General features: G+C 56.3%; 1 pseudogene; it reads left to right on the top strand.

Moving 5' to 3' along the window:
- The first annotated feature begins 6,278 nt into the window (after positions 1-6,278).
- On the top strand, positions 6,279-7,147 carry LOC149120278 (small ribosomal subunit protein eS6 pseudogene; annotated as a pseudogene).
- The last annotated feature ends 1,104 nt before the right edge of the window (positions 7,148-8,251 follow it).

Genomic DNA, 8,251 nt, shown 5'->3' with positions numbered 1-8,251 from the left:
CCAGATGTGCCCCAGACGTTCTCGTTTCAGAAATCCCCTCGGGGACCCCTTTCACGTCCTCTAGACACTGCCCTCTCACACCCAACCCTTCCTCGAGGGGCCCCACGCTGACCCCGCCCAGGTGGATCCAGTCAGGCGCGCCCAGGTCCCGGCGGCTCCTCCGCCCGTGCCCCCACGGGCCCCCTTTCCCCTCAGAGCAGCTCCGGGGCTTCAGCCTCTCCCACGCTTCCCTCCAGGGCTGAGCAGGACCCGGCCGCAGCTGCCTCGGGGCCTTCCGGTCACGGTGAGTAGTGCGTGTGCCCCCGACCCCCTGCGTGTGCCCGCACCCCCCGACCCTTGCGGATAGTTGCAGACCCCATCCCGTGAGGGTGTCTGTGCCCCCGACCCGTGAGAATGTCTGCGCCCCCAACCCGTGAGGGTGTCTGCGCCCCCCAACCCACGAGTTGCCTGCGCCCCCCGACCCTTGCGGATGGTTGCGGACCCCATCCCGTGAGGTTGTCTGTGCCCCCCGACCCGTGTGTGTGCCTGCACCGCCCAACTCCATGAGTGTGCCTGCGCCCCCCGACCCCGTGCGTGTGCCTGCGCCCCCCCGACCTGTGCGGATGGTTGCGGACCCCATCCCGTGAGAGTGTCTGTGCCCCCCAACCCGTGTGTGTGCCTGCACTGCCCAACTCCATGAGTGTGCCTGCGCACCCCCCTATCCGTGAGGATGTTTGCACTCCCGAACCGTGAGCATGGCTACGGACCCAGACCCCGTGAGGATGCCAGCACCTCCCGACCCAGTCATGGTGGCTGCACCCCCCCGACCCATGAGGAAGTCTGTGCCCCCAGACCCCGTGCATGTGCCTGCGTTCCCAGATCCACGTGGATGTCTGGGCCCCAACCAGTGGGGGTGCCTGCGCCCCCTGACTCCGTGCATGTGCCAGAGCCCCCAGACCCTGTAAGGATTTCTGTGCCTCCGAACCGTGAGGGGGCCTGTGCCCCCCGACCTGTGAGGAAGTCTATGCCCCCCAACCCCATGAGTGTGCCTGAGCCCCCCGACCAGTGAGGATGTCCAGGCCACCGAGCCGTGAGCATGGCTGTGGACCCCAACCCCGTGTGGGGGGCTGCAGTAGACATCAACCCCATGAAGGTGCCAGCACCTCCCAACCCCATGAGGGTGCCAGCGCCTCCCAACCCCATGGGGGGGGCTGCACCCCCGACCTCTTGAGGTTGCCTGGGCGCCTCGACCCAGGAGGATGCCAGCATCCACCGACCAGAGAAGATGCCAGCACCCCAACCCTGTGAGTGTGCCTGGGCCCCCAACACTGTGAGAATGCCCATGCCCCCTGACCCATGAGGGAGCCGGTGCCCCCCGACACGTGAAGTTGCCAGTGGCCTCCAATCCGTGAGTGTGCCAGCACCCCCAATTCTGTGTGGGTGCCAACGCCCTCCATCCCGTGAGGATTTCTGAGCCCACCCAATGTGGGGAGGATGTCTGCGTGCCCCCCACACAGTGGCATCACAGCTACCCCCAGCCCTCCCCCACCCCAACCACAGCCCACAGGTGGGCCTTCCTCAGTCTTCCTGAGCAGACAAAACTCCGGGAGGCTCCCGAGCTGTCTTTCAGAATCTCTCTCAGTGCCCCCTGAGGAGCGTCAGCCAAGGTAGGCACCTGCCACTCTGCCTGTCTCAGGACCGCATCTGCCCCACTGCACCAGCCCCACACTGGGGGGCGCCCCTGGGACCTCAGGGCCAGGCCCCTCCCTCTCCTTACTGCAGCTCCAGACTCCCTCTTTCCTGTTTCTGTCCTTGGGCCAGCTGGCTCTCTCCTCTCCCTTCCCAGCCAGCCTCGGGACTCAGTGTGACTGCCCAGGGCCTCCGTGGCTGAGCCTGGGGGTTCTCGGGACAGGATCCGCACCACTGGCAGATGTGGGTGCCCTCTGGAGCTGCCAGAGAGGCCAGGGAGCTTGTGGTTGATGGTGTAGGGGCTGGGAACTTGGGGGGTGTTGTGGGACAGCCAGAGGCTTTGAACTTCCTCCTGGGTGTGCCACACCTGCCCCAATCAGAGCTGTGCTGCTGGGGGCAGGGGACAGGGGGTGTCAAGCCCCCCAGCCTGGGAGCCCCAGCACAGGCCAGGGTGACAGGCCGGGGGTCACCTCGTCCCTTGGGTGTGCAGTTGAGCAGTGGCCAGGGTGAAGCCTTTGGTTGCTTGATGACCTCAAAGCCTGAGAATCCTCTGTACCCATCAGCCCAGGCGAGGCAGGGACGCACAGCCTCCTGCCTCCCACCTGGGCATTGTCACACCTGCTACTGGCTGAAGGCAGGATCCTCAGCCCCGGATGAAGCCCCGTAGCCAGGACAGGTCAGCTACTCTGAGTTCCGCCTGGCTGGGACACAGAGTTGGCCCAGGGCCCCACCTGCCACTCTTCGCTGGCCTCTGACTCTCCCTCTTCTGCTTTTCCCCAGCAGGGAGGGCCCAGACTCACCTCCACGACCTGCAGCCCCCCGACCAGCTGAGGCTCCCCTCTTAGATTTGTGAGTTTGTGGCCCCCTGCCCACCCTGCCTCTCCAGTGTCCCCTTTGAGGATGCTGGGCTTTTTGAGTACCCGAGGGGTCTCCGGCACCCCCTCCAGCCATCCATTTTAACTGCACGCTCCTGGTTCAAGCAGGGTTCTTCCTCCTGTCTTTCTCCATCAGGCCTGTTGGCTGCCACATGGGCCTCCCAGGCTAGTGCTGGCCCTGGCCAGTGGGTCCAAAGGCAGGGCTGTCAGGGAGGAGGGAAGTCTGAGAGGGCCAGGCTTGTGTCAGGACTGTGGCTGTGCTGCCTGGGTGGTGAGTGAGAGGTGACGTGAGTGGCAGGGGAGGCCCTCTCCAACCTCCACCCCGACTCCCCGGAAACTCTGGTCACCCACTCCAGCTCCTCCTCCCATCTTCCTTCTCCTTCCTGTCCATGGCCTTTTCCAGAAAGCTCACCCACATGCCCACCTCCTGCTGCTTCCCACCTCCGCCCTGCCCACCAGTGCCATGGCCTGGCTGCTCTTGCCTTACCACCTGTCTCCCTCCTCTCTCTCCACTGTTCTCTCTGCTCTCTCTCCCACTGCCAGCTGATTGGGTCAGGCAAGGCCATCCTGTCCTGAGAGCCCCAGGCCCCCCTTTGACATCTAACCAGATCCTTTCTCTTCCTCAGAGACCTCCCTTTGCCAGTCTGTCCAGAGAGCTGTTCTGTGACTTGACAGTGGCCCCTCAGCCTCAAAGCCTCCCCTTCATCTGTGACTTTCTGTTGTGTGGTGAGCTCACACCTCCAGGCATGACCTTGGTGAAAATTTGTGCCCCTCTGCAGTCCTGCTCCTGCCCTGTTCTATAAATATCTATTGTGGGGAGCAACTCGGACTAGACTATGTTACTGGAATTAAGACTTATTCTATGCATCTGTTCTCCCACAATATGGCGCTGGGAGAGGAGGAAATAGCTTCTACACAGCTGCCTCCAGTTCAACCAATAAACAGCAGGACCTGCTCCTGATTGGAGGAGAGCAGCGTACTAGGCATTGTGGGTAGCAGAGTTGGGATTGGTGGAAGAGGACTATAAAGGAGGAGAGAGACAACATGCACCAGGAACATCTATCTGAAGGAACACCTGTGCAGCCCCCGAGAGAGCCGGCCGGCGGTGTGCCGCTCCCCCGCAGAAGTGGGGAAAGTGGCAGGGGGAACCGCCCTTCCACGGAGGTGGAAGGGACGGTAGCCAACCCGGGAAGAACCAGCAGCAAACCCGGGGAGGGCCGAGCAGACAAAAGAACAGCGCAGGGTCCTGTGTCGTTCCTCCACGAAGATGGGGAGCGACATAATGGTGCCGTGACTCGGATAGGAAACCTAGGAGGGAAGAAACGGGAAGAAGTGGGAAAATACCAGAGAGAGAGACTAGCAAAGAGCCTAGGGAAAAGCCGGATGGAAAAGGTGCCGGAAGAAGCTATCGAAAGCCTAGGCATAGACTCGGATACGGACTGTGGGAAAGAAGTTAGGATTTAAAGTGAAAGCAAGAAGAAACTTAGACTCAGATACGGACTGCAGGTTGAAAGTGAAAGTGAAACCTAGAAGAAACTTAGACTCGGATACGGACTGTGGGGAGAAGCCAGGAAAAGTGAGAGGGGAATATTGTTGGATGAAAAGTTAGGAAACATACCAGGTAGAGAAAAATATGTTAGGGAGGATGAAGCCGCCGCGGGGCGAGGCGCCGAGAAGCAGCCTCGGGGCGGGTGCCGGGAAGCCGCGGGGATAAGAGAAACAGAAGTTTTAGAAGTAAAATGAGAGAAATAGGAATGCTGGCAGATAGAAGTAAAATAGGAGAAATAGGAATGCCCGGAGATAGAGAAATAGAGAAAAATAAGGCCTCCCCACAACACGGCAATGAGAGAGCTTGGATTCGGTCTGCCTGATTAGTAAGGCGATGAGCACCTGTGGGCGGCTGCAGGTCACCGAAGACAGGCACGTTATCAACATCAATAAGTCTCCCCACAATACGGCAATGAGAAGGCTCGGATTCGGTTTGCCTGATTGGTAGGGCTTGTAAGCACCTGCAGGCAGTTCTAGCAGAGCAGAGCATGTGCTGCAGGGCACCGAACACAGGCACGCATCAGCGCCTAAAAACCTCCTCACAACATGGCAAAGAGAGGACCTGGATTCGGTTTGCCTGATTGATAGGACTTGTAAGAACCTGTGGCAACTCTAGCAAGCAGAGCAGAGTGTGTGCCGCGGGACACCGAAGACAGGCGCGTATCAATGCCAAAAATAAAAAGAAAGGGGGATCTGTGGGGAGCAACTCAGACTAGACTAAGTTACTGGAATTAAGACTTATTCTATGCATCTGCTCTCCCACAATATGGCGCTGGGAGAGGAGGAAATAGCTTCTACACAGCTGCCTCCAGTTCAACCAATAAACAGCAGGACCTGCTCCTGATTGGAGGAGAGCAGCATACTCGGCGTCGTGGGTAGCAGAGTTGGGATTGGTGGAAGAGGACTATAAAGGAGGAGAGAGACAACATGCACCAGGAACATCTATCTGAAGGAACACCTGTGCAGCCCCCGAGAGAGCCCGCCAAGGTGTGCCGCTCCCCCGCGGAAGTGGGGAAAGTGGCAGGGGGAACCGCCCTTCCACGGAGGTGGAAGGGATGGTAGCCAACCCGGGAAGAACCAGCAGCAAACCCGGGGAGGGCCGAGCAGACAAAAGAACAGCGCAGGGTCCTGTGTCGTTCCTCCACGAAGACGGGGAGCGACATAATGGTGCCGTGACTCGGATAGGAAACCTAGGCAGGGCTTAGTGTCATTCCTCCATGAAGGGGGGAGCGACAATCTATAAATACTCATAAACACACACACACACACACACACACAGACGGCAGTGCCCCTGGAGTCACAGTGTAATAAGACCAGCCTGGAAGAGGCCTCTTCACCCCACTGAATGCTCAGTACAGCACAGCACAGCAGGCTGCCCACTGCTGGCAGGCCCTGCTGCCCTGTGCAGTGCCCACCCGCAGCACAGCAGACCCTGGGCCCTAGGACGATGCTGCCCCTGGTCCAGAAGTGACCCTTGCCCAAGATGCCCTTGCCCAAGTGCCCCTGCCTAGCAATGACCCTCACACAGATGCTCTCCTCGCCCAGATGCCTTCTCCCATGATGCCCCCGGCCCTAAGTGAACCTCACCCAGACTGCCCTTACCCATGATACCCCTGCCCCAGGATTGACCCTTGCCCTTGCCTTGGTGCCTCCACCCAGCAATGCCCCTCACCCAGATGCCCTCCTCACCCAGATGCCATCCCTGAAATTGACCTCACCTGAAGATGACCCTGGCCCAGAAATGACCCTAACAGAGGCAGAGAGAGGTCTTCTATCTGCTGGTTCACTCCCCAGTTGGCCATAATGGCTGAAGCAGTGCTGATCCAAAGCAGGAGCCTCTTCCAGGTCTCCCACGTGGGTAAAGGGGCCCAAGGATTTGGGCCATCTTCCACTGCCTTCCCAGGCCACAGCAGAGATCCGGATCAGAAGTGGAGTGGCTAGGACTTGAACCTGCACCCTTACGGGATGCCCGCAATGCAGACTGGGGCTTTAACCTGCTGTGCCACAGTACCAGCCCCCACAACAGTATTTTTTCCTTCATACTACCTGAACTCTTAGTGTAGAGTTACCCTTAGGAGTATAAAGTAAACTAAAAATAGATTTTTGTAAAAATTAATGGAAATAGGAGAGGGAGGAGGAAGAAGGGTTGGAGCGTGGGTGGGAGGGAGGGAAGGATGGGGAATATCACTATGTTCCTAGATCTGTATATAGGAAATACATGAAACTTGTATACCTTAAATAAAATTTAGCCTCCGAAGCGGCCAGCTGCTTCAAAATGAAGCTGAATACCTCCTTCCCAGCCACTGGCTGCCAGAAACTCATCCAAGTGCACAATGAACATAAACTTCGTACTTTCTATGAGAAGTGTATGGCCACAGAAGTTGCTGCCGACACCCTGGGTGAAGAATGGAAGGGTTATGTGGTCCGGATCAGTGGTGGGAATGACAAACAAGGTTTTCCCATGAAGCAAGGTGTCTTGACCCATGGGCGGGTCCACCTTCTGCTGAATAAGGGGCATTCCTGTTACTGACCAAGGAGAACTGGAGAAAGAAAGCTCAAATCAGTTCGGGGCTGCATTGTTGATGCCAATTTGAGTGTTCTCAACTTGGTCATTGTAAAAAAAAAGAGAGAGAGAGAGAGAGATATTCCTGGATTGACAGATACCACAGTGCCTCGTCGCCTGGGTCCTAAAAGAGCCAGCAGAATTCGTAAGCTTTTCAGTTTCTCTAAAGAAGATGATGTATGCCAGTATGTTGTAAGAAAAGCCCTTAAACAGGGTAAGAAACCTAGGACCAAAGCACCCAAGATTCAGCGTCTAGTTACTCCACGTGTCCTGCGACACAGACGCCGGTGAATTGCTCTGAAGAAACAGTGTACTAAGGAGAACAAGGAGGAGGCTGCAGAATATGCTAAACTCTCAGCCAAGAGAATGGAGGAGGCCAAAGAAAAACGCCAGGAATGGATTGCCGGGAGATGTGGGCTGTCTTCTCTGAGAGCATCTACTGCTAAATCTGAGTCCAGTCAAAACTAAGGTTTAATAACAACAAATAAATAAGATTGTGTTTCAGACCTCAAAAAATAAAAATAAATACAAATTTTGTTCACCTTTTCAAAAAACCTAATCCACTCATTGTTGGGGAATGGGACAGCCTGGCCAGCTGTGCCCCTCCCGACATGTACAAGCACAAGAAGTTTAGTGCTGGGCTTTTTCCACCCTGCCTGTTGCTAACCGCAAGATCCTGTTTTGACTTTAAGCATCCTGTTATTGCATGTTTCCCACATTTACTAAGTTTTGTTTCTTGCTGATTTGGTAACATGTTTTCTGCGAATCATATATAAACAGGTGGATGGTGGGAGGGGGATATATAAGAGGGTTGGAGGAGGCGAAGACAGCGGGCGTTCGTGACATGTAACCCGAGTCTGCTAAAAAATAAAGTGGAAGCTGAAAAGCCAATAAATGCGTCTGGTGTCTCCGTGGTCTTGCCGGCGTTAACCTATCCGGAAGGTGCACGCCTGCAACTGGTGCCATGACTCGGATCGCTGCGACGCGGAAAGAAGGTAAGAAAAAAAAAGTCTATAGATGGGAGTCTAGGGGAAAAAGCCTAGGAATACCTCGGTACAATGGGGAACACACAGTCCACCATGAAAATGCACCTATTGATTAGCCGCCTTTTAAAGGCAACGGGGACGCCCGTAAAGAGTGTAGCTGTGTGCAATTTTACTAGGATACTATGTAAAACTTGTCCTTGGTTTGTTGAAGAAGGAGATTTATCACAGGTTTGGTGGAGACGGGTGGGACGTGAATTGCGAAACGCTGGAGTCGAGGAGGGAGTGATCCGCTTGTGGTATCTGATAGATACTGCCTTACGGTCAGAGGATGACCAGGTCGGGGAACTCTCAGATGAAGGCTCCGAACTACTGGAGGAGCTCAGCGAAGACTCCCTTGATAGTAGCGAAAAAGGAGACAATATAGAGAAACAAAGGATGGAAGCAAGCGGAGGAGCCCGACCAAAAGCGAAACATCCGCAGACGCTGGAATTGCCTCCACTTTACCCGGAGTTGCCCTTAATGCCCTCCACTCCTCCTTATGAACTGCCCCCTCATCCTATGTGCTGTTGCTGTTTTGCCGGCAATGCTTCAAGTGAGATGAGGCCCATAGT

Source organism: Oryctolagus cuniculus, chromosome 19 (assembly GCF_051225735.1).
Source record: "Oryctolagus cuniculus isolate XC-2025 breed Fujian yellow rabbit chromosome 19, ASM5122573v1, whole genome shotgun sequence".
Classification (NCBI taxonomy): Eukaryota; Metazoa; Chordata; class Mammalia; order Lagomorpha; family Leporidae; genus Oryctolagus; species Oryctolagus cuniculus.
The sequence above is the reverse complement of the archived record's forward strand: the minus strand, read 5'-3'. Positions and strand labels throughout refer to the sequence as shown.